The following is a 27,320-nucleotide window of genomic DNA, read 5'->3' on the forward strand; positions in this document are numbered from 1 at the left end:
TGACTCTTACACACTAAAACCTGTAATATAGCTGTGTGGTTGTTCTAATTAATGTATGGACTGGATTGAATTGTTAGGTAAATGTAGAAGAGGTAGAATGCACCATATGCTCAACTAATCTGTATTCAATAATAAAGTGCTGTCAGTATTACCATCTGAGAAAGTTTAAGTGTGTGCTGTCTTTATTCAACCACAATTAGCTCTGTGGTTAAACTATAACAATCATAACAAAGTTTTACAGTTATACTGAGGTGGGCAGAGGGAAAGATCAATTAGGAAATAAGTCATGAAATAAGGCTGAAACCAGAAAATAAGTTCTAGTGTGCATCTTAGAAAAATCTCTAAACCAAAGTCAAACCCAAGAAACAGGTTGTGATATTTGTAAGCTGAAGTCTTTAGAAACCACAATTACAGTGAACAGTTAGAGAAGTTTATGGATGAAGAACCTGCCCCAGGTTCAGGAATTATTTATTGGTCCTGTAGACTTCATAGTATATTTAAAGAATATTTTCCCAAAATATCAGTTACACTCTAGTAAAAGATCCTTACCACCCACTACCCCATCCAGACCTCAGTCAAATAACCTGAATGGAGTAGTCCATGTGCAAGCACACGTTACTTTTAAAGTTGCTTAACATATTTTACAAGCACACATAGCACATTATCGAGTGATACATTTTAAATATGTTTTCTTGTCCCTTGTGTTTTGGAAAAGTTTGCGTATATCACTACCGTTGAAAGAATCTGCGTGCAAAAACAGGTATGAATGGGGCTTTGTTCTTATAGCCAATGAGGGTTTTCATTGATGTCTAGTCAATCACAAAGGATGTCTCTTACTGACTCGTTTGAGTCAAAAATGACTACAGGTTTGCCACATCCTGAATGTGTCTTCCATTCAAGTTGAAAAGAAGATGTTGGTTCGTCCTTAAAGCCTTTGTGACATGCAGGCATAGAGAGAGAGTTTCTGGTCTCTTCCTCTTTCCTAAATGAGCTAAGGAGACACTGGCAAAGAGATTTGTTAATAAAGCCAACTATTTTCCAAAAGATGACAAGGTGACAAATCTTGTGATTGTTCTTGAAATAATTCAAGTTTACAGAATAATTGAAGTTCTAATTAACATTTTCTTCTAAATCAGGCTTTTAGCCCTTACTGTTTAGAAAGGAAAGACCCGAGGGAAAGGAAGATTTTCGGCACCAACAAAGACTGTTGCAGTTAAATCATTTGACATTCAGTTTTACTTGCTGCCAAATCCAATGGGCTGAATGCCTAAATGTTCAGAGGAATTAAGACTATTGACAGCAGTGTTAGGTAAACAGACTTTTCCAGTGCCAGAGGACAGTGAACATGATGAGGTATCTGTCTATTTACAACTTTAAGTATCTATCTATTTAGGAATATTAAATGCATTTCTTATGGCCATGAAAAGTATGTACAAAAATGGCACTATTAGTATAATGGATTGTGTTTATTTCAATTCTTATTTAAATTATTTATTTCCTTTTTCCTTAGATAAGAGTTTTTTTTTAAACTGAATTCCCAATAGTGGAAAATTTGTCTGGTAGATGATTACTTTACAAGGCTTTAGGTAATATAAAAACAGAATGCAGTATCGAGAAAAAAGGTCTGCTGTGAGACTCACAAGCCCCTAGGCAATCTTAAAAAATAAATATATAACATTATTATAATCTTGGAAAATAATTTAAATAGTATCTTTGAACAGTGTTTTTGCTTTGTACTTTGTCAAGTCAGAAGTAATAACCAGAAACGAGTGCCTTATAGCCAAAATATTGAAGACCATTTTCCATAATTGAAAAGTGATATAATTTAACTTAACAAAGAATGTGACATTGTGTCTTTTTACTGTGATGCCCCCAAGTTTAGCCTGATGTCAAAATCTATCTGCCAGAAATGTGGTGTCAGTATGGTTTTGCAGTTTTTTCTCCTACATATTCATGGCTGCAACCAATCCTATCATGTTACAAAGCTGGCTTCTGAGTTCAACAGAAGTTTCCTAATGTTAAAGTAAATACAAGATTTAATATTATGCATTCTGCCAACGTGCTGCTAGAAGCAAGATCCTGTTGCTCTTCAAGGTATGGCTCCAAGCAATTCAAACATAGAAATAGAATAGTCTGAGGTTAATTACAGTGGCTTATATTAAAACATTAATGCACCAGAAAAAAGACTTGTTTTAATGTTGATCATGCACCTAAAAAAAGGAAGATTTTTACAGATTCCGTCATCCACTAATGAAACATTTTAATAGTAGCATAAATTGTACTGTGACAGAGAAGGTCAATTTAAGGTAAATGATTTGTGCATTTTAGGGTTATTGTAAATAGTTTATTCAAGTAGCTTATCAAATTGAAGTTCCATAGCCTTAGTAACCTCAGAGTTACTCTTCTAGAAAAACCGAAACCCATTTTCCCAGTACCAAATATTCCGTTTGTCAAGAGAAGTATCTTTTACAGTACACTGAGATGCAATTGAGTTCATGTGGTGATAGGTACTGCTTACACTGTAACTAGAGTTTATTTTTAGTATGTATACAGAAGATATGTTAATGTATTTATATACTTAATGTATTCCAAGATAAGAGCTAACAATGGAGGGCCTTTTTAAAACTAAATGACGTTTAAATAGGTTTGGCTCTTTACTGTTTATACGTGTGTGAACATTTTTGGTTGAATTAGATTATTGTGGGTGTTTTTTTTTTTCCTCTTTAAGATCAACATTCAAATTTGGAACCAAGACAGAAAAAATTGTAGAAAGGTGAAGAAAGTACTAATCACCCAGAGTCACATTGTGGTATCCTTGATAGTCTTTGGAAACTGCAAACATAGATCCTCCCTTTGAAAGTGTTATACTGCTGGACAGTTTGCATTATGGTTGTAAGGTAAGTATTTAGTAAATGTGTATGTGGGAGTAGGACACCAGTGCAAAAGTGTATATTGACAAAATTAAACTGCAAAAATGCTTCTGTAAAAAGTGAAAGTATTAATAACACTCCCACCACCTCAATCTTGTTGCTTATCATAATGGAAATTATCTTCAGACACTTCAACAGAATCAACTGTATTTAGAGAAGCATTTATTCATTATTATGAAACAGGAAAACCTTTATATTTGGCTATGAACCTCGGAGCACTGGCAAATTAAGAGAGAACACGTACAGTATTTCCTTCATGTGAAACCTGGGGCAACTGCAACTGGCATCTTTCCAAACCCGAGTCCTCGATAGTAGTGTACAGAGGATGAATCAATGCAAACAGGACTCAAACCAGCAAGGTTCTTGTGAACGTTCATAGGGCTTTTATTCAAATACAAGTGCCCAAAATGCAGTGCAGAAAGTCTAATCCATAAAAACAGAGAGCCTGTGGAGGGTAAAATCCAATACATGAACTTTCCAAAATGATTAAAAATCACAGTATAAAACACAGTCAAGATGAAACTTAAAGTGTAAAGATGTTGGCTTTGGCAAATTCAAGTCTTTTGAGTGTCTTGCCGTTGTTATTCATGGGAATTTCTCAGTTTCTAGTATTATCCATATAGACCTCCTAAATACAATGCATCTTTCTTTGAGGAATTCTCAGACTTAGTGTCAATTGTAATTACAAACTATGACACGTTCCTAATAGTCGGTGACTTTAACTTTCATATCGATAATCAGTGTGACCTGAAAGAAAAAGAATTCATGAACCTCCTGGACTCTTTTGATTTAAGCCAGCACATTAGTCAGCCTACACACAAAGCAGGTCATACGTTAGACTTAGTAATTACAAAAGGACTAAAAGTTGATGTGAAGCAGATCATTGATATTGGTCTATCAGACCATTTTCTCTTATATTTAATATAGAAATAATGATAAAAAGTATTCACGAGAAGTATATTGTTAAAAAACGCTTCTTTGATTCATCAACAGCTTCAAAATTTGCAAACATTCTAAGCAACCAGTCCATTTGTAGTGCTTACTACAATAGTGAGAATAATGTAAATAGTAAGGTGGAAAATTTTAATACTAAGGTGAGAACTGCTGCTGACATAGTTGTATCTGAAAAGACACTTACAAAATCTTCTATCACTGTTATACCATGGAAGACCCAAAGAGTGTCTGATCTAAAGAGAACATGCCAGAGAGCTGAGCGTAAATGGAGAAAAACTAAACTGATTATCCACTATGAGAAATTGAAGGTTAAAATAACAGAATACACAACATAGTCCATCTTGAGAGGTGGTGCTATTTCTCTAGAATTATAAATAACAATGCTAGGAATCCCAGAGTCTTATTCTCTACAACTGATCGCCTGCTAAACCCAGGTCACTCAATGGAATGTCTCCAAAATGCTTCCAGTGAAACTTGTGAGGCTTTTGCTGTATTTTTTAATCAAAAAATTTAATGATATTAGAAATAATATAGTACATCTTCCCAATACTGATCCTCTTAAACCCTGGTACTCCATTATAAACAAATTAAATTCTTTCACCAGGATAGATCTATCTGATTTATATAAAATATATATGCATCCTTGACCCAATACCAACAAGTTTTTTCAAAGAAGTATCGGGCATGCTAATTGATAATATTATTGACATAGTAAACTTTTCATTAGATACGGGGGTTTTCCCGGACTGTCTTAAGACGCTGTAGTTAAACCCCTGCTCAAGAAAAATAATCTTGACTCCTCTGCTTTTGAAAATTTTAGACCTATTTCTAACCTGCCTTTCTTAAGTAAAATCCTACAGAAGGCAGCCATAATGCAGCTTAATGATCACCTCAATAAACATGCCATTCTTGATAAGTTTCAGTTGGGTCTCAGAACAAATTACAGTACAGAAACTGCACTCGTTAAAGTAGTAAATGACTTGCGGGTAAATACAGACAGAAGCCGTTTATCTGTTCTCATCCTCTTAGATCTGAGTGCTGCATTTGATACCATTGATCACAATATTCTTAGAAATCGTCTTAGTCAATGGGTGGACCTCTCTGGCAGTGTCTTAAATTGGTTTGAATCCTACCTGGCAGGTAGAAAATTCTTTGTTAGTTGTGGTAATTATACTTCAAAGACACATGAGACATGATGATGTTCCACAAGGCTCTAACCCTGGGTCAACTGCTCTTTTCGATTTACATGCTTCCGTTAGGTCAGATTATCTCGGGGCATAACGTGAGCTACCACAGCTATGCTGATGACACACAACTGTACAATAATATGAAAAAATTTGGGAACCCCTCTTAATTCTTTGGATTTTTGTTTATCATTGGCTGAGTTTTCAAAGTAGCAACTTCCTTTTAATGTATGACATGCCTTATGGAAACAGTAGTATTTCAGCAGTGACATTAAGTTTATTGGGTTAACAGAAAATATGCAATATGCATCATAACAAAATTAGACAGGTGTATAAATTTGGGCACCCCAACAGAGATATTACATCAATACTTAGTTGAGCCTCCTTTTGCAAATATAACAGCCTCTAGACGCCTCCTATAGCCTTTGATGAGTGTCTGGATTCTGGATGGAGGTATTTTTGACCATTCTTCCATACAAAATCTCTCTAGTTCAGTTAAATTTGATGGCTGCCAAGCATGGACAGCCTGCTTCAAATCATCCTATAGAATTTCGATGATATTCAAGTCAGGGGACTGTGACGGCCATTCCAGAACATTGTACTTCTCCCTCTGCATGAATGCCATTGTAGATTTCGAACTATGTTTTGGGTCATTGTCTTGTCAACCCCAGCGTAACTTCAACTTTGTGACTGATGCTTGAACATTATCCTGAAGAATTTGTTGATATTGGGTTGAATTCATCCGACCCTCGACTTTAACAAGGGCCCCAGTCCCTGAACAAGCCACACAGCCCCACAGCCCCACAGCATGATGGAACCTCCACCAAATTTGACAGTAGGTAGCAGGTGTTTTTCTTGGAATGCGGTGCTCTTCTTCCACCATGCAAAGCGCTTTTTGTTATGACCAGATAACTCAATTTTTGTCTCATTAGTCCAAAGCACTTTGTTCCAAAATTAATCTGGCTTGTCTAATTGAGCATTTGCATACAGTCATATGAAAAAGTTTGGGAACTCCTCTCAGCCTGCATAATACTTTACTCTCAACAAAAAAGATAACAGTGGTATGTCTTTCATTTCCTAGGAACATCTAAGTACTGGGGTGTTTTCTAAACAATGATTCTTAGTGAAGCAGTATTTAGTTGTATGAAATTAACACTAGAATTACCAGAGCCTACGAAAAAACTCGTAGATCTGGCCCACCTTAAATCGCTTCTTAAATCCATTCACACCTCTCCGCCAGCACCTTTTGTCATCTAAATGTGCTGATAAACACAAGCTTCAAGCAGCCGGCTATTCCATCCTGCCACCGACTTAGAACGTGCACGAACTTCTCCCAGCTCATGCCTTGATTGATTATCTGGGAGTGAAGTGGAGTTTTAGAGTGGAAATAATAGATTGTTATTTGGAACACACGCATTTCATGTGTGTTCCGTTTCTACAGTAATCTGTGTAATCACATTGTTAAAACAGAAACTTTGAAACGGTGGCACAGTGGGTAGCGCTGCTGCCTCGCAGTTGGGAGACCTGGGGACCTGGGTTCACTTCCCGGGTCCTCCCTGCGTGGAGTTTGTATGTTCTCCCCGTGTCTGCGTGGGTTTCCTCCGGGCGCTCCGGTTTCCTCCCACAGTCCAAAGACATGCTGGTTAGGTGGATTGGCGATTCTAAATTGGCCCTAGTGTATGCTTGGTGTGTGGGTGGGTGTGTTTGTGTGTGTCCTGCAGTGGGTTGGCACCCTGCCCGGGATTGGTTCCTGTCTTGTGCCCTGTGTTGGCTGGGATTGGCTCCAGCAGACCCCCGTGACCCTGTGTTCGGATTCAGCGGGTTGGAAAATGGATGGATGTTACAAAATGTTGGCATAAACTATAAAATGTGTGAAACCTGAAGCCCAAAGATCAAATAAACACTTTCACAAAAGGTTCAACAATGATACAACAGCTTCTGTGGTGTAATGCTCAGATTTGCTGACTCAGAGCGCAGCAGGCTTGCTGTGCCTCAGAGACCTGAGTTTGATTCCCCGCTGGGGAGAAAATGTTACTTTTTTTTCTTTTTAACTTTCGCCACCCTGCCTGCCTGCCTGAACTCCCTGTCTATCTATATAGTAATAACAGTAATTTTATTATTATATAGCAGCTTCCCTGTCTGCCTATCATATAGTGCCTTTCCTTCCTATCTATCTATATATCTATCCCCTTAGTTGTTTTTTTATATATCTATTATACAGTGCCTATGGGGTGCCAAACAGGCAATTACAATGATTTTCGGAATATATAAAGTCATTCCTGAATATATAAACTCAAAATTTGAATATATAAAGTAATTCCTGAATATACTGTACAGTATAAAGTCAGTGTCAGAATATATAAAGTCATTCCAAAATAAAGTCCCTGTACGATCGGTGTCAGAGCTTGGTCCGCATTGCCGGCAGTAAGTCGAACCCGTTTCCTGTGAGAGTTGGACTCCGCCAGGGCTGCCCTTTGTCACCGATTCTGTTCATAACTTTTATGGACAGAATTTCTAGGCGCAGCCAGGGTGTTGAGGGGGTCCGGCTTGGTGGACTCAGGATTGGGACACTGCTTTTTGCAGATGATGTTGTCCTGTTTGCTTCATCAGGCCGTGATCTTCAGCTCTCTCTGAATCGGTTCGCAGCTGAGTGTGAAGCAGCTGGGATGGGAATCAGCACCTCCAAATCCGAGACCATGGTCCTCAGCCAGAAAAGGGTGGAGTGCCCTCTCAGGGTTGGGAGCGAGATCCTGCCCCAAGTGGAGGAGTTCAAGTATCTCGGGGTCTTGTTCATGAGTGAGGGAAGAATGGAGCGTGAGATCGACAGGCGGATTGGTGCTGCGTCCGCAGTGATGCGGGCTCTGCATCGGTCTGACGTGGTGAAAAAGGAGCTGAGCCATAAGGCAAAGCTCTCAATTTACCAGTCGATCTGTGTTCCTACCCTCACCTATGGTCATGAGCTATGGGTAGTGACCGAAAGAACGAGATTGCGAATACAAGCAGCTGAAATGAGTTTTCTCCGCAGGGTGTCCGGGCTCTCCCTTAAAGATAGGGTGAGAAGCTCCGCATTGAGAGGAGTCAGATGAGGTGGCTCGGGCATCTGATCAGGATGCCTCCTGGACGCCTCCCTGGTGAGGTGTTCCGGGCACGTCCAACCGGGAGGAGGCCCCGGGGAACACCTAGGACATGCTGGAGGGACTATGTCTCCCGGCTGGCCTGGGAACGCCTCGGGATTCCCCCGGAAGAGCTAGAAGAAGTGGCCGGGGAGAGGGAAGTCTGGAAATCTCTGCTTAAGCTGCTGCCCCCGCAACACGACCTCGGATAAGCGGAAGAGGATGGATGGATGGATGGATGGATGGCATTCCAAAATATATAAAGTCAGAGTCAGAATATATAAAGTCATTACCGAATATATAAAGTCAGAGTTGGAATATATAAAATCATTCCTGAATATATAAAGTCAGCGTCAAAATATATAAAGTCACTCCTGAATATATAAAGTCAAAGCCTGATTATATAAAGTCAGCGTCAGAATATATAAAGTCATAACCGAATATATAAAGTCATTCTTGAATATATAAAGTCAGTGTCGGAATATATAAAGTCAAAACTTGAATATATAAAGTCAGCGTCAGAATATATAAAATCATTCCCGATTATATATAACGTCAAAGCCTGATTATATAAAGTCAGCACTGGAATATATAAACTCATTTTTGAATATATAAAGTCAGCTTTGGAATATATAAAATTATTCCCAAATATATAACATTTCCGTGCTTGTCATTTCACTTGTACTAGTGAAAGGTAAACTTCAACAGAAGCCACTCAGAGTCGATTGGGCTTGTGAGGTTCGTCCAAAAATGCGCCCATACAAAAAGAATAAATAAATATAGTGTTCAAAATGCCGGCCACATACATCATTTTGAATAAATTAACTGAACAGTGGGTTTTTTTTAAATATTTTTCTGAAGATGTTTTTGTTAACTTAGTTCATTACATTGTATTAGGAACTCATTGAGATTACTAAAAATGTGCCTGAGTCGTTTCAATCAATATCAATATAATCTGACTTTAAATTTATATATTCAGGAATGAGGTTATATATTCCGATGCTGACTTTATATATTCGGTAATGACTTTATATATTCTGACGCTGACTTTATATAATCAGGCTTTGACTTTACATATTCGGGAGTGACTTTATATATTCCAACTCTGACTTTATATATTCAGGAATGACTTTATATATTCTGACGCTGACTTTATATATTCAGGAATGATTTTATATATACCGACGCTGACTTTATATATTCAGGATTGACTTTATATATTTCTGAAAATCATTGTAATTGCCTGTTTGGCACCCCATAGACACTGTATAATAGATATATAAAGAAACAGCTAAGGGGATAGATATATAGATAAATAGGAAGGAAAGGCATTATATGATAGGCAGACAGGGAAGCTCTTGTATCACTCTTGAACCTTTTGTGAAAGTTTTTATTTGATCTTTGGACTTCAGGCTTTACACATTTTATAATTTATGCCTACATTTTGTAACATTTATTACTAAAATATGAAAAAGTTTCTGTTTTAAATTACACAAATTACTGTAGAAACGGAACACATATGAAATGCGTGTGTTCCAAATAATGATCTATTATTTCCACTCTAAAACTCCACTTCACTCCCAGATAATCAATCAAGGCATGAGCTGGGAAAAGTTCGGTGGGGGGTATGAAATAGCTGGCTGCTTGCAGCTTGTGTTTATCAGCACATTTAGATGACAAAAGACGCTGGCGGACAGGTGCGAATGGATTTAAGAAGCGATTTAAGGTGGACTGGATCTACGAGTTTTTTCGAAGGCTTTGGTAATTCTAGTGTTAAATCAAATGTGAAAAACTGGCTGTGCAAAAATTTGGGTTCCCTTGTAATTTTGCTGATTTGAATGCATGTAACTGCTCAATACTGATTACTTGCAACACCAAATTGGTTGGATTAGCTCATTAAGACTTGAACTTCATAGACAGGTGTGTCCAATCATAAGAAAAGGTATTTAAGGTGGTCAATTGCAAGTTGTGCTTCCCTTTGACTCTCCTCTGAAGAGTGACAGCATGGGATCCTCAAAGCAACTCTCAAAAGATCTGAAAACAAAGATTGTTCAGTATCATGGTTTAGGGGAAGGCTACAAAAAGCTATCGCTGAGGTTTAAACTGTCGGTTTCAACTGTAAGGAATGTAATTGGGAAATGGAAGGCCAAAGGCACAGTTGCTGTTATATATATACGAGGGGGGACCCAAAAATAACCGGAATTTTGTTGTTGTTAGGTTGGTACTTGTAGTACGTGGTTGGACCACTAGGGCGATCTAGTTACACTCCTCACAAGTCAGTCTGCCAAATGTCATCAGTCTGGAAGGTTATGCTTGTGTTCAGTGAATTTTTTTGTAAAAGTAGGTTGCGCAACAGTGTGAGAAGGAAACGCCCTGATTTGTGGGAGTCGGTTCTTTCATCATAACAATGCTCCATCTCACACTGCTCTCAGCATTCGCCAATTTTTGGCAAGAAACGGTATGACAACCCTGAACCACCCACCCTACTCACTGGATTTAGCTCCGTGTGATTTCTTTTTGTTCTCTCGGATGAAAAAAGACTTGAAAGGAAGGCGTTTTGCTGACGTCGAAGAGGTAAAACAAGAAACGACCTGAGCATTAATGGGCATTACTTCAGACGAATTTAAAAAATGTTTCGAACAATGGAACAAACGGTTAGATAAGTGTATTTCCGCCAATGGAGAGTACTTTGAAGGAGACTAATTGTAGTTTGTACAGAAAATTAAATTAAACACGTTTTAAAAATATTTCCGGTTATTTTTGGGTCCCCCCTCGTGTATATATGTGTGTATATATATATATATATATATGTGTGTATATATATATATATATATATATATATATATATATATATATATATATATATATACAGGTAGTCCCTGAGTTACGGACATCTGACATACGACTTATGAACGGGGCCGCAGCTGCTCTTTCATCTGTCTGGGGGGCATGACACAGGCTCCTCAGTAACTGCCGCTCTGTCATCTCTGGCCTGGGGACGCTGCAAGCAGTGGCTGGAGGGGGGTGGTTTCACTGCTCGCGCAGTGTAGTGTTCCTCGGGTGGCTCCTGTTGATGAATGGGGCAGTGGGGGCCACACCCCATTCATTCTCAGTGGGCGGCTGGGTGTGCGGCAAGTGGTCCTGTGCAGGACGGAGGCTTGATAGGGCGGAGGGGGCGGTTTGCTGCCCGCCCACCATGCCACCACAGCTACTGCTCCTGACTAGACGGAAGCTGGATGGGGCAGAGGGGGGAGTTTCACTGCCCGCCAACCATACAGCCTTGCAGTGTCCTTTGAATGGCTGCCCTGTTCGTTCTCGGTGGGCAGCTGGTGATGCTGCAAACGTTGACCCAGTTGTGGCTGAACACAGGCCATTGAGGGTGAATGGGGCGGTGGGGGGCAGCATTGTAGTGTACTTCAGGTGGCTGCCTGTTGAATGTGGGCGGTGGTGGGCGATTCACTACCTGCCTTTGGCCGCACCCTGTTCGCTCTCAGTGGGCTGACGCTGAGGCAGCATACTGTACTGTATGCAAGTGGAAGTGACTGTGTGGTGGGAGGGTGGTGAACTGCCCTTCGCTGCCCCCATTCATTCTCAATAGCAAGCCTGCTTGTACTGTTGCGTACATAGCAGGAAGTTGTCTCTCATCAGTACACTAGACATGCTGACGAGAGGTGCCTTCCTGCTGTGATAGTGTGTACAGTGCTGTGCAGAAGAGCTCATCTTAAACTTTTATCTTCACCCTTCAACAATGTCTCTGAATCACAAATCTGATGAAAGTGCTGGTGATACAGTAAAGAAGAGAAAAACCATCACCAGGGAAAATAAAGTAGAAATAATAAAAAGGCCAGAGAGAGGTGAAACTTCATCATTCATTGGCAGAGCAGTTGGTTACAGTCGGTCAACAATAGCATTTATTAAAATAATGTACCTGTTCCAACTTACATACAACTTCAACTTAAGAACAAACCTACAGTCCGTATCTCGTATGTAACCCGGGGACTGCCTGTATATATTTATATATATATATATATATATATATACTTTGCCCCCTACGCACTAGCCACTTTGCGTTTCTGCTGCTCGCGTATGGGGATGCAGATGTATAATTTAAACAGATTGTTATTTTGATGGGAATTGTTACATATGCATAATAGAACTAACTGTTTTACATTACAGCGAGTAATTAACCATATTAAAAAATAGTAAAACGTAATAATTTGAAGGTTAATTATGTTTCATGTTGCGTTAGATTTATTTGTTGCGTTATACAATTTTGTTCTATTTGGCTATGAAATTAACATGGAAATACTTTTTAAACTTACACTTTTACTGTAAAACTTCAGTAAAAATAATTTTTTGAATGAACTTTTTGTTAATATTGCATTGAATTTTGATTCTGTGTTTGGACTTACATCATGACAACACAACGTATAACTGCCAGTGAGTGAAGACCGGATGGTGTTAATGGTTGTAGATATTCTTCGGGATATTGTAAGTTGATGTTTTCATCTTCCACATGATCACCACCAACTGTTTCAGCATAGTCTATTGATACGCATTTAACCAATTTGCCATGTAACCGATCAACAGTTTTCACGTTAATTTGTTTGTCTTCATCGTTTCTCGGTGCTAGGATTGCCCGTGTACTCATTTCTTCTGTTTATAACCCTTTGGGATGACATTATTCAATAAGATTTGGACATAATAAGTCTTCTTTAATTGGGAACTTAAAGTGAATAAATGTAAAAAAATTATCAGAGCTGAGAGAGCAGGGACTGTGCCTGTCAAAAGCATTTACATGAATGACAAGTGAGGGGACTGTGTGCGTGGTTGAATATAGTTGAGAGGAGGGCAGAACATGAAAAAATCTCTTGGAAATAGTATTGTCTCGTCTCGTCTCAGGATTTTCTTTTATAATAGAGAGATCTATATATATAAAATCCAACATCTGTCTATCTGGCTGTCTGTATGTCTGTCTGCTTTTCATGAGAGAACTATTTAACGGATTTAGATTGGGTTTTTTTATTCTATAATTTCCTTGAACATTCCCTCTGAGTGTGTACGCCTGATGAGCCCAGAATTAGGGCGAAACACGTGTCGCATACTCTTTGCATTATTTGACAGTAAACTATTTCAACCATTCTATGATCTGCTTCTCGCAACTGAAAGAGGGCACGTGGCGGATGTTAGCCGACTTGCTGACCAACCACAAGCGTTACCTGGTAGGTAACCACCCATACAATCAGATTGTGATTCAGACTACGAATGCTGTGAATATATATATATATATATATATATATATATATATGTGTATATATATATAGTGGGAAACAGCCCGGACACAGACAGACGGACACGTTCATGTCACCCAAAACACGTTTATTTTACAAGTATTTACAGTAGTCAAAGCACGTAAACCCAGTGCCGCAGCACCAATCACCCTCAGTCCAGGCCCTCAACAAATGCCTTTCCTCTCTTCAGGCCACCTCTTTCCTCTCCCAGACCTCGTCCTCTTCCACCCGACTCCAGCCCTGAATGAATGGAGGTGACCCTTTTATAGTCTCCCGGATGTGCTCCAGTTTTGTTCCGGCAATCTTCCACTGACACACCCAGTGTGGCGGAAGTGCCGGCTGCATCCCCGGAAGCACTCCAGGTGTCCCTGCTCCTCTTCCCCCCTGCACTTCCTGGTGTGTGGAAGTGCTGAGGTCCAGGGCTCTCCAGGCATTGGGGCGCCCCCTGGTGGTGACCACGGGCCCCTACAGGGTTGAGCTTCAAAGCTCTGTACCCGTGGTCCCCACAGCAACCAGGGCGGTCGCCCCCTCGTGGTCTGGAGGAGGCGCAAGCCCTCCTCTGGTCCTCCTGGGCGTCCCGGCTAGGTACCACCCCCAGCCGCATGCCACAATATATTTAAAAAGCCAAATTTCCTTTTTGGGACAAATATGATTTATCTATTTATCTATCTATCTGTGAATTCCTGCCTTGTGCCCTGTGTTGGCTGGGATTGGCTCCAGCAGACCCCCGTGACCCTGTGTTCGGGACAAATATGATTTATCTATTTATCTATCTATCTGTGAATTCCTGGCTTGTGCCAGGTGCCACCAGGATAGGCTAAGGGGCCCACAACGCTGAGCTGTTTTAAGCAGGTTTGATAATGAATTGGCAGTTTGTTTTGGCCCTTGTCGTTTCGTATTTAGAAGTAAGCTTAATCTTACCTTCTATAATTCCTATTTTTAGACATGTCACAAAGAAAGGTCAAGCAGTTGCCATTGTGTTTTCAAAAATATTGTACACCGCATAAGTACTGTGTATAATTCTCTCTGAATAAATAAACACACTTGGATGGTCTAATCTGGGATTAATAAAGTATCTATCTATCTATCTATCTATCTATCTATCTATCTATCTATCTATCTATCTATCTATCTATCTATCTATCTATCTATCTATCTATCTATCTATCTATCTATCTAATCTGTGTAGAATAGAAAGGAGACAGTCTATCACTAAAACAGAAAATCAATCACTTTTAACATGAATAATTTCCTGTGTAGTAAGGTACACCCCCATTCTGTCTTTAGAAAGAGAATATACCTTAGAAATTATATTACTTATTCTGAATATTGTTCCACCATTGCATTCATCAGTCTTTCAGTTTTCTCTTATATGTAGCCTTGAGTAACAGTACAAACTTACATATTCTTTATTCTATAGTACTAAATTTGCAATATTGGTATGTATGATTTCTTGATTGTTTTTTTTAAGTGAACATCTATTAAATTGAAATGACTCTAGTGATAATATATTTCTGGTCATTTGTCTCTTTGAGTGAGCAATTGGTTAACCTTAAACTTGGGCAACTAAACTCAATCTTTAGGTCAAATCTTAACTACTTAAAAATATCATTTATTAGGCTAGGTTGACATTTCTGTTTGAAAATTGCACACTTCTTCAAATGTATTTAATCTTTACTTTCAAAGGCACAGAAGACCACTAACTGTTTAATAATTGTCCATGACACCAGCTAGGCATGTTATAATCAGTTAGACATGCTGTCAGTGGTCTCACTTCTAATGCATGACTTAGATGACATAAGTGTGATTAGAAACTAATATGAGAGAGAATGTGAATAATATGCCATTGTTAGGTTTTTAATTTTAATTTCAAAATGTAATCACAATTTCTTATAATGTGTGTTCCTGTAGGAATATCAGAAATCAAGACAAAAATGGTCAGATCTGCCCAAACCTAAAGCAGGAATTATTTATTAGTATGAGCCAGGCTGTACATATTAAAAAAAAGTGCTTTATAACAGCAGCTTTGTCCTGTATAGCTTTTAATGGTAGATAAATGACTCTGCAGCACAGCAAATTAGAAAATGAAAGATATTACAGTGTATAAAGATTACTTGAGTGAAAACATTACTTTTTGTGTAAACTGAATGCTTTACAACTGCCCATTTGTTCATTTTTAAATTAATACTTTTTGTTTTTAATTGTCAGCTTTATATTTAATCAGATGGCAACAGAAAAGGAGAGATCACCATGATACAGCTGCCTACTATTATACCATAATAATTACAGTTCAAGCACAGTAGGATGGATATTTCATCATATTCATATTATAATACAGGAACTAGCCAGGCGCGTTCTGACAGAGAAGTTTTATTTATTCGTCCACGTGACTGTCGCTGAAACTGCCACATTGTAACTCTTTTTTAGTTGGCAGTACTTGATAGTAGAAGAGATGAGGAAAACAGCTTTGCGGCTTTCTACTTTTTAACTGCGCCGAGCTGTAAACAATGTGAAGACGAGACCGCCTTCAGCTGCGAGGGGTCGTGAGAACAAAGTGGACGCTGGGAGTCCACCAAGTCGAGGGCTTCGCAGTTTCAGGCAGCGTCCTCGCTTCTCGCACTGTTTGTGACACTTCAAGTCCCCCGTCGGCTCCTGGAGAGTGGAAATCTTTGCAAATGAGAGTAATCTGCGCCATCGAAGCAGGACTCTGTTTGTAAATTGCCCTGCACAACTAGATACTGTCCTTTAAGGTGAGTTTGGGTCACTAAAACCCCACAAAATTCAAGCTTGCTTTTGTGATTAATTCTTTTAACAAGTAAATCACAGGCATGCAGTGCAAGGTTGTCAGGCAAAAATTTGGACAATCACATAGAAAATGTAATTTCTATACCACAGCGGTCGTGTGGCGCCTTTCACAAGGGATCTACTACTTACCTGTTGTGTTACAGCGCCTTTAAAATGTAGTTTACCCGACACCACTCCAGTAGTGCTCAATGTATCTTTACTTCTTAAATGTTAATGTTTTACTGTTTAATAACTTATACACTACATTTTTTTTTTTCCCCTTGCACTCAGTGAGTGAAGCCACGGGTAATCAACTAATACATATATATATATATATATATATATATATATAATATATATAGTATATATATATATATATATATATATATATATATACTGTATATAGTGGACCACCAGGGGGCACACCAGCCCCCAAACCCGACACAGGCAGGCGTGGGACACAGGTTCAAGTATACAAGTTTTTATTTTTTTTTTATTTTTCCCTCGTGGGAAATGCCTTGCCCCATTTCCCACAAGTATAGCAAAGTCACAGCACAGCATAATACTCTTCTTCTTTCTCTCTTTCTTCTTCTCCACTTTCTTTTCCTCCTCCACTCCTCCGCACAAGCTTTGTCTACTCCCACCTGACTCTGCCTCCCAGAGTAGTGGCTGCTGGCTCTTTTTATAAGGCACCCACATCAGGAGCACTCAGATCACAATAGGGCAGTATGAAAATCCAACTCCTATGGATCCCTGCGGACGGCTGCCACCTAGTGTCCCCGGGGAGGTAATGCTCTAGATATGCTCCCTCCCCAGGTCCTTCCAGCGTAGAGATGCAAGAGCCCGGGCCATACGCCACTATATATATATATATATATATATATATATATATATATATATATATATATATATATATATATATAATATATATACTATATATATCCAGTATATTATATACTTATATACAGTATGTAAATATATTATATATATATTATTTTTATTTTAATTTTCTCCTTTGTTACCCTCCAGGGGCTCCAGAGTGTGTCCTATAACTAATCTTGCCCTTTTAATTAGCTTGTTGATTCAGTCTTAAAGTGATATTACTGTCCCAGCACACCAGAGTATAAAAAATAACACTGGCCATCGCAGAGTTGTAAAAGATGTAATGGATGTCATTTCCCACATTAAAGGAAATGCAGTCTCTTTCTTAAATACAGTAGTTCCTCTGTATTCTGTAACCAATCCAACCTGTCATTAATGTGGATCTCCTAAGTACTCCCTGAATAGTGACCAGACATAGAGGCTTTTTGGTGTGGTGAAAGTCATTAATAAGTTCCTTGGTTTGGCTGATGTTAAGATGCAGACAATTCTCTTTGCACTAAGTAACACATTTCTCCATCTGACTCCTATATTCTGTCTCATCTCATTAATCAACAAACCCCATAAGTGCAGAGCCATATAAGAAGTCCTGCAAGTGACATATCCTGGTGTTATATTTATTGTTGGAGGAGCACAAAGTGAACAGAAAAGGAGACAGGAGTGTTCTTTGTGGTGCTCCAGTGTTGCTCCATCTGTATCAGAAACAGTCCTTTAGTCTCACAGGCTCATCCACCTACATATCTATGGCAGGACGAGATGCCAGCCATCACATTCACGTGCTGCACATACCCACACTTACTGATACTTTGTCATTCTAAAGTTCCCATTAGAAAAATGCAGATATAGGATGAATGTGAAAACTGAACTTTAATAACAGTAACCAGACAGATTTTACAGTAAATCCTGTTCGACTGTAGCACTAACCACAGGGCCAATCGAAGAGAACATTTAATGATATTTTACTGAACTGTTAACCTATATTATTTAAATACTGAATTAGTTTAATCTTCAAGAAATATGAAAAATTAGTTCTCTTTACGATAGCAGTGTCTATTTTTGTGCTAAATGATTTCTTTCTAAAAATAAATGGAAATGAAGTCATTTATAAAAAAAAAATGAAACAAATCCTTGCAGTTTTTGTATATTATTCAGTCATTTTTTTAGGTCTGCATGAGCATTTCTAGGTTGGCAATTTTGGGAAAAGTTAAGTGTGCAATCGTACGTTATCTCTTCTAATTTATGGATATTCTAAAAACCTTTGTATTTGTTTTCTGAAACATGGAGCTTAGTGGAGATGATAGCATTATTTATTTGAGTGCTGCTTTTTTTCTTTCTTCTTCTCTGCCTAATGCAGATATGAGCGGTGATGGTGGGCCTAGATGAATCAATGATTATGAAACAATTTTTTGTTTGAAATGCAAATCGTGTTGCTAAACAAACTTCTTAGCTCATATACCAGTGCAGGAATACTGTCCTGCCAATTTAAAGGGACACTGTCAGTGTTCATCATTTTGAAACTGACTAGTAGATCTGCTCAAAGCCTACCAAAAGGATTAGGAGATTTGTTACCATTGGTGTATGGGGTGATAACAGTCATGGTTATACACATCAATAGCATCAGATGTTGTCCTATTCATTCAGTACATTGACAAACAAGGAAAATGGACAAAGTTCTGTTTTTTTGGGAACATAACATTATTAAACCTGCTTAATTCAATTCAGGATCACAGGGGGTCTGAAGCCTATCCTGGCAGCATTGAGTGCAAGGCTAGAAACAGTCTTGTACAGGCCAGCAGTCCATCACAGAGCCCCCTCTCTTTCACACACACAGCCACACTGGGGGCCAAGTTAGAACTACCAGTCAACCTAACTTTGTCATCTTTGCAGATGTGGGAGGAAAACTCAGGCAGACTAACAAAATGTGCAAAAGGCATATGGACAACAACTGGGACAGGATTTGAACCCAGGATGCACAGCAGCACTAGTCAACATGCTTCCTGACAAGAAACACACTTTTCTTAAATATGCTGTATTTTCAAAAGTGTTTAAGATTAGGCTTGAGTTAGGGGTAATCCGTAAAATTAAGATTTATAATATTTAAAGTGCAGTGATGTAATTTTTACATTCATGATTTTATAAAGCACTTTCTTTTGTATAGATAGTTATGCTCATTTGACAATTTAAACATTTGCAGGTTCACATAGTGAGTCAAAATTGGAGATGGCAAAGTCTAATGGTTTACGTACAGAAGTACAGCACCTGCCACATAAATATATTGCAGAGATTCATTTTTAGATAGCTATGTTTTTCTTAAATATGCTGTATTTTAAGAAATGATTAAGTTTCTGCCTAAATTATGGTGAGTTAAAGAGTTAGAAGCTTCATGTACATACCATACTACCATAAAAACAATATTCAAAAGATTCAGTGCTGCCTTTAACACTTTCATAATTGCTTAACAACTCTTGATATGCATGAACATTCATATTAGACATAAAGGATATTAAAGGCTTTAAATCTACTGATAGACCCAACTGGTACCCACTAGTCCCTTCTTTTTCAAAAGATGTACTGTTATAGGACCATACCTACCTATTATGGTGTAATTATATTGAATATGTTTTACTTCCTATGTATAATATTATTAACATTTGCTTTTTTTCTCAATCATAAATTTTAGTAGCTCTATGTTAATCTAATTTAGTGACATCTATACATTTAACTTATTACCTACATACTCTATATCTAAATAGTTTATATCAATATAAAAGCATAGCTTCAAAACTCAATTCCGGTTTTTGAACATAGCTAATGCATAACCCGTGTACTCCAAATTTGTCATTTTGTTTAATATAGCGCACTACTGGTTACTTTCCCTTGTGCTAATGGCAATGCTTATATTGCTTAACCACATGTAGGGATCAAGTTTCATGTTTCCAACATTTAAATAAGTAGGAAAAAATCCTTTCTTTAAAAATTTCAATTAATGTCTTCCCATGTTATCCTTATTTAATTATTATTTTAATGCAAACAAGCAGAATATATGGTAGCTCCAGCTTTACTTAACAAACTCACTCACACATGTTATTTTCTGTCACTCTTCCTTCATCCTTCCATCTTCTGAAAATTCCACCGCTCTCCTACTTAGACATAAAGACGGACTTAAAATAAACGAATAAAAATAAATATTTCAATAAAACTTTAAGATTAGTTAAGCATCATACTAAGTATAGCTTCCTATAAATCTATTAATAAAATCTGTATGCTTCACAGTGCTGCTACTTTGATTATGAGGTTTTCCTTTTAACAGTCACACTTGAGTCATCTCTGTCCTTTTTCTCAAAAGTCCTCAGACTATTTGACAGGTCATTAAAACTCACATTAATGTCAAACTCTGACCTATTCAATTTTAATAATCCCACATAAAGTGGCAAAGTGTCAAGTTGAAGTGTATTGCTCACATCAAGTTCAAAACATAATTTAATAAAAGGGAATGAGAGTGAGGATTTCCTTTTGGAAAACACATAATAAGCCTTGCATTTGGAAATGAACACAGAATTGCAGAATATATACTCTTGTGAAGGACATACATCCTTAAACCAAAATGTAAGTCTTGGTTAGCTGATCGTATAATGTCATTCATTTTTTCAAGATCTGCTTATTCTACTACAGAGTCACAGGGGACCACAGCCTATCCTAGAAGTATTGGGCACAAGGCAAGAAGAATGTTTATTTCTATTAGAAAATCCGAAAATGGCAGAATACAACATTGGTTCAAAGAAAGAAAGAAACAAACAAACAAAAAGCTGCAATTTACTATAGTTTAATTTGAAATGGCCAGTTTCCATAATTTAATATACAGTATGTGAACATAGTATTATTTCTGCTTTCTTTTTTTCCATTTTATTACTTAGTTCAGGAAAAGGTTTTCTTGTTGCCAATCAGAAAATAGTACATTTCTGATCTGACTATCATTTCCTTTTGCTATTATTCATTCCTGTTATACAGTGCTTTGAATTTGACCTTGAATATCTGTACATGTATTTTGTTGTCTTCCTGTGGTTGACTCACTACCTGTTTAATCTAACTTGGTGTCACACACATGCGATTTGGGGACAACGTCAGGGTTTGACTGACTGTAATTTCACTCCAAACCAGGGATTAGCGCTATCACTTCATACCTCTTCTCCTTCTCCCTCTAGAATGATGATGTTACTTTCAGTTTCCAGACATCTGAACCTGTCTCATCCACTTCCCAGCCCTTAAAACTGACTTCTCCGTCATCTTGAGGCAATCAATTCTCGACTTCCATCTGAAGAAAACTACTCATGTTTATTTTCTATTTTGCATTTTGATTTGAGATATTTCAGTTACACAGGGATCACTTCAGTGCCTCAAACCTTCATGAGCTTTCTGGTTTTTGTTCTTATGCCATTTGTGTTTTGGAAAAAAATAAAATACATAATATAACCCAATTCAGCCAATTTACGGTCATGGAAGGCCAATGACTATCCTAGCACTGTGGCACATAAGGCCGGAAACAGCCCTGTGGAGCTCCTTGTCCATTGTAGGGCCCACTTGCACATACACCCACACTCACTCATACAAGGTCAAATTAGAATCATCTATCAGTCCTTCTAGAATGGGGGAAGAAAACTGGAGTACCCACAGGAAAACTTGGGGAGAAGCAACATGGACAACAACCTTTTGAAGCATTTAATGTAATTGATGCTGACTCTGTCAGGTGAGAACGCTACCCACTGTGCTATTGTCCTGTTCATTTTTTTTTCTCTACACATTTGGTATATCCCCAGATTTTATTGAAGAACAGATTTAAAATTTTCAGCCTCAAACTAACTCACTCCCTTCATAATTTTACAACATTTAGTTATATAGCACATTTTCATACAGAATTGTAGCTCAAAGTGCTTCACAAATGACAAAAGACAAATTGAAATAGAAATTGAATTTAGAAATTTTAAATTGCAATATAATGCTTTAATCAAGTCTCCATTTGCTGAAAGAAGATGTTGCATTACACAACCTCTGGGGTGGGGTATGTCAGATTTACTGACTGCAGTTGATCGCATCACTGGACCATGACAATTTATTCCTTATCATTACATTATATGCATTGTGTCTCCAGACGAGTATTCATTGGTTGTCAGCTGTCATGCACACAAAGTCTGCCCCATGACTGAGGGCAAAACCAAACCTATATGATTTTGTGGGAGCAAGTTGTGTTCTAGTTAGACTCTACACATTTTTGTGTCCATCAAAATCACGAACAGCTGGGTCAGCCCAGCATTTTTTAAATTGCTTTAAGCCTTATAATATGTTACTAGTATAAATATTTCAATGTCTACACCTGTAGAGACGTGCCTTCTTACAATATAATTTATTTGCCTCATTTACTGAACTGGTTAATTTTTTGTCAGATGTGTCTGTTTTGGGTTTTTGCCACTGTTGTGGGTTAGAGTGGAACACAGAAGTCCCCATTGCATAACAACTACTAACTGTAGATACACGTTTTTAAAAAGACAAGAGGAGGTCTGTTGTTTACTGTGATCAGTTTTCCACATGGCAGATAGTTCTGTGAGTTTTTACAAAAACCCAAATAAAGGATAAACTCAAAACATCCTACCTTTTCAAATAAAATACAAAATTATTAAAGTAGTTTTATAATTGAATATTTATTGCCATTTTACTGATTTTTTTCATATAAAGATAACCTATCATTATTTTATATAGCACTATCACAAGATGCTTTACAGGTTAAACAATATGGATCCACTGTACAAATGGACCTTCTTCTTCTTCTTTCAACTGCTCCCATTTAGTTGACAACATAACGGATCATCCATCTCCAGCTATCCCTGTCTTTTAGATCATTTTCTACCACACCGACTGCCTTCATGCCCTCCCTCTTCACATCCATAAATCTCCTCTTTGGCCTTCATCTTTTCTTCTTGCCTGGTGGTTCCATCCTCAACATTCTTTTCATGATGTACCACTCATTTTACTCTGCATGTGCTCAGACCATCTCAATCTAGCCCCTTCCAAACTGCTGTACATGAATTGTACTTCTAATATAATCATTTCTAATCCTATCTACCATCATTATTCTGTGTGAAAATAGTAGCATTTTCAACTCTGCCACTTCAAGCACTGCCTCGTGTCTTTTCGTCAGTACCACCATCTCCATAACCATATAACACAACTGGTGTCACTAGCATTTTATAGACCTTCCCTTTCACTCTTGCAGTTAACTCTTCCATCACAAATCACTCCTGCCACTCTTTTTCACCCAGTCCATCCTGCCTGCACACTATTCTTTAACTCTCTGCCATACTCTTAATTGCTTTGGACTGTTGAACGCAGGCATTTAAATTTGTCTACCTTCACCACCTCTGCTCCTTGCAGTCACACCCTTCCACTACCTGCCCTCTCATTTATGCACATGTACTCCATCTTAGTCCTACTGACTCTCATTCCTCTTCTCTCCAGTATGTACCTCCAACTCTTCAGGTTTGCCTCAATCTGCTGTGTACTCTCTTTACAGATCACAATGTCATCCATGAACATCATAGTCCAAGGAGACTCCTGTCTGATCAGCTCAGAGCCAATCCTTGATGTAATCCCACTCTCACCTTGAACCAGGCTGTCATTATAACCGCACACCTCACCACAGTCACACTGTCCTCAAACATATCCTGTACCACCCTAACATACTTTTATGCTACCATAACTCCCTTCTTGACACCCTGTCATACACTTTCTCTAACTCCACAAACACGCAATTCAATTCCTTTTTGACCTTCTCTGTTCTCCTACATCAACACTCTTAAAGCAAACATCACATCTGTAGTACTCTCTCCTGGCATGAAACCAAATTGCTGCTCACAGATCGCTACCTCTCCTCTCAGCCTAGCATCCAACACTCTTTCCCATATCGTCATTGTATGGCTGATCAACTGTATAACCCTGTAGTTACTGCAGCTCTACACATCTTCTTTATTCATGAAAATTGGTATTAATATACAGTACTTCTTCTCCATTCATCAGGCATCTTCTTGCTTTTCAAGATTTTGTTAAACAATCTAGTTAGAAACTCGATTGCCATCTCAACTAAACCCTCTCCATGCCTTCACTGGTATATCATCCAGGCCAACTACTTTTCCACAGTTTCATCCTCTTCATAGCTTCCCTCACTTCAGCCTTGCTGATCTCTATAAATTCAAGCTTTACTATCTCAACTTCATCCAACCTACACTTTCTCAATTTCTAAATTCATAAGTCCTTCAAAGTACTCCTTCCACCTTTTCAACACACTTTCGTCTCGCTTGTCATCAAATTTCCATCTGTATCCCTTATCACTCTGACCTGCAGCACACCCTTCACCCTCTGTCTGGCCAATCGGTACAAGTGATTTTCTCCTTCTTTTGTGTCCAGCTTTTCATATGGCTCAGCATATGCCTTTTCCTTCCCCTTCGCCACTACTCTCTTCACATTTCATCACATCTCTTTATACACGTGTGTACTTTTGTTATCTCTCTGGTTATCCCAATTGTTTTTCACTAATCTTTTTCTCTTTATGCTTTCCTGTATTTCCTCATTCCATAACCAAGTCTCTTTGTTTTCCATCCTCTGTCCATTGTCACAACAAGCACCTTCCTAGCTTCCTCCCTTACCACTTCAACTGTGGTGTTCCAATCATCTATCATGTCTTCACCACCACCCAGTGCCTGTGTCAGAGGGGGACACTTTTACATTTTTTTTTGTGCACTGGGTGGTTCCATTAGGCACCCACTGTTGGGACTGGGGGGTGAGAAGTTAAAAGGCTGTCTGTACTTATTAATGGTATTTGCTGTCCTGCAAGGGGGTGGCACGGTGGCGCAGTGGGTAGCGCTGCTGCCTCGCAGTCCCTGCGTGGAGTTTGCATGTTCTCCCCGTGTCTGCGTGGGTTTCTTCCGGGCGCTCCGGTTTCCTCCCACAGTCCAAAGACATGCAGGTTAGGTGGATTGGCGATTCTAAATTGTCCCTAGTGTGTGCTTGGTGTGTGGGTGTGTTTGTGTGTGTCCTGCGGTGGGTTGGCACCCTGCCCTGGATTGGTTCCCTGCCTTGTGCCCTGTGTTGGCTGAGATTGGCTTCAGCAGACCCCCGTGACGCTGTGTTCGGATTCAGCGGGTTGGAAAATGGATGGATGGATGTCCTGCAAGGGAGTCACTGCTTTGAAGTTTGGCCTTAGAGAATGTCTGTATTTACCTGGCTTGGAAATATTGGTTTCTACTCAGCATGTCTATACTTATTAATGGTATTTGCTGTCTTGCAAGGGAGTCACTGCTTTGAAGTCTGACCTTGGAAGATGCCTGTATTTACCTGGCTTGGAAATATTGGTTCCTAATCAGCATATCTGTACTTATTAATGTTTGGTAACTATACATTTTGTTAACTTGTGTTTTTATTAATTGTTAAACCCAGGCAATTTAGATGTGCTATTGATTAAACTGTTTGTCCAGGACTGACAACAGCAGGGGCTGAAGTAAATATAAACTCCTGGCCAGCAGAAGGCAGGAGGGAGAGTCCACAGGAAACGCTGCCAAGACACTCGGACAGGGCACAGGGGCTCGCAGGCAGACAAGGGTACCTGGCTGGCACGACGTGAGGCACAAGGACGGCAACACTTCCAGGGAGGAAGAGACAGCTCCACAAAGAGACGCCGGATGTGGGTTCAACGAGAGAGGGAATCTGCATGAAAGGACCCAGCAAAGCTGACAGATGAGAAATGAGGCGTGCCTAGGTCCCAGCAACACAAGGAGCCCAGAGTGGAAGAAAAAGGAACAACAAAGAGACACTGACAGGGAGTCAACAATTTGACACAACTTCTGTAGGGGAACGAGTGTCCGGGGAACAGAGTGCATCATGGACAGTTGAACGATTAAGTGTTGGGGTAACACAGTGAGCAACTTGGACTCTGCACCACTAAAGGTTGTATCCTCCAATTCTTGTTTTTATGGACTTTTAGAGTGTGGACTGTGTATTTTCCTTTTAAAAAAAGGAAATTAATTCCTGATATGTTTAGGTTCTGTTATGTTCGTTTATCTTTTTAATGTACCTTATATTGTCTTGTACAATAGAACTTACTGTTGCTTTTTTTCTGAAATTACTGTTGTGTCTTTCATTGTGTGTTTACTCACCGCCCAATTTAAGAAACCTGTGTGCTATTATTGGTAAATTTCAGGAGTTCCCCAGTCTCTTAATAAAACTGGGTGGCGTAGTCGGATGTTTTAATGGTGACAAAGTTAGATTACCTGTGAGTGTGACCAGACACCTGTGACACCTGTCTCAATTTTGCTCTGAATTTCACATAATAGTCTTCCTCTTTCAGCGTCCACCACCTGATCCTTGGTTCTAATCTCACTTTCTTCCTCATTTTCACTTTGAGATTCATCCTGGATACCACCAATCAATGCTGTCTAGCTACACTATCACCTGCCACCACCTTACAGTCTCTAATCTTGTTCATATTGCATCTTCTATATAGGACACTGTCCACTTGTGTGCATCTTCCTCCACTCTTATATGTCACCCTGTGTTTCTCCTTCATCTTAACATATGTATTCACCACCACCATTTCCATCATTTTTGCAAAGTCAACCACCATCTGCCTTCAACACTTCTTTCCTTAACACCATCCCTGCCAATCACTTCCACATCACCACTGTTCCCTTTACCAACATGCCCATTAAAATCCTCTCTGATCACCATTCTTTCTTCTTTGGGTATACTCTCCACCATTTTGTCTAACTTACTCCAAACATTTTCTTTCTCCTCCATCTAACATCCCACTTGTGGGGCATATGCATGATGACATTTAACAGTATCCCTTTGATTTTCAACATTATGCTCATCATGCTGTCAGACATTCTCTTCACCTCCAAACACTCTCCTAACATACTCTTCCTTTATAATTACCCCTACCCACCCTACTCTTCCCATCCTCACTGTGATATTCCTCCTCTCCCATTGTCTTTGAACCCTCTTTCCCCCTCTTGTTCTCCTTCACCTTCTTTGCCAGCAGTTGCATAGCATCGCTGATACCCTGATGGACAACAGCATCAGTGGTGGACATTGGTAACCCAGGTCTCAACTGATCCGGTATGGACGTTCTAGTTTTATTCGCAT

The sequence above is a fragment of the Erpetoichthys calabaricus genome, chromosome 2 (genome assembly GCF_900747795.2).
Source record: "Erpetoichthys calabaricus chromosome 2, fErpCal1.3, whole genome shotgun sequence".
Lineage (NCBI taxonomy): Eukaryota > Metazoa > Chordata > Cladistia > Polypteriformes > Polypteridae > Erpetoichthys > Erpetoichthys calabaricus.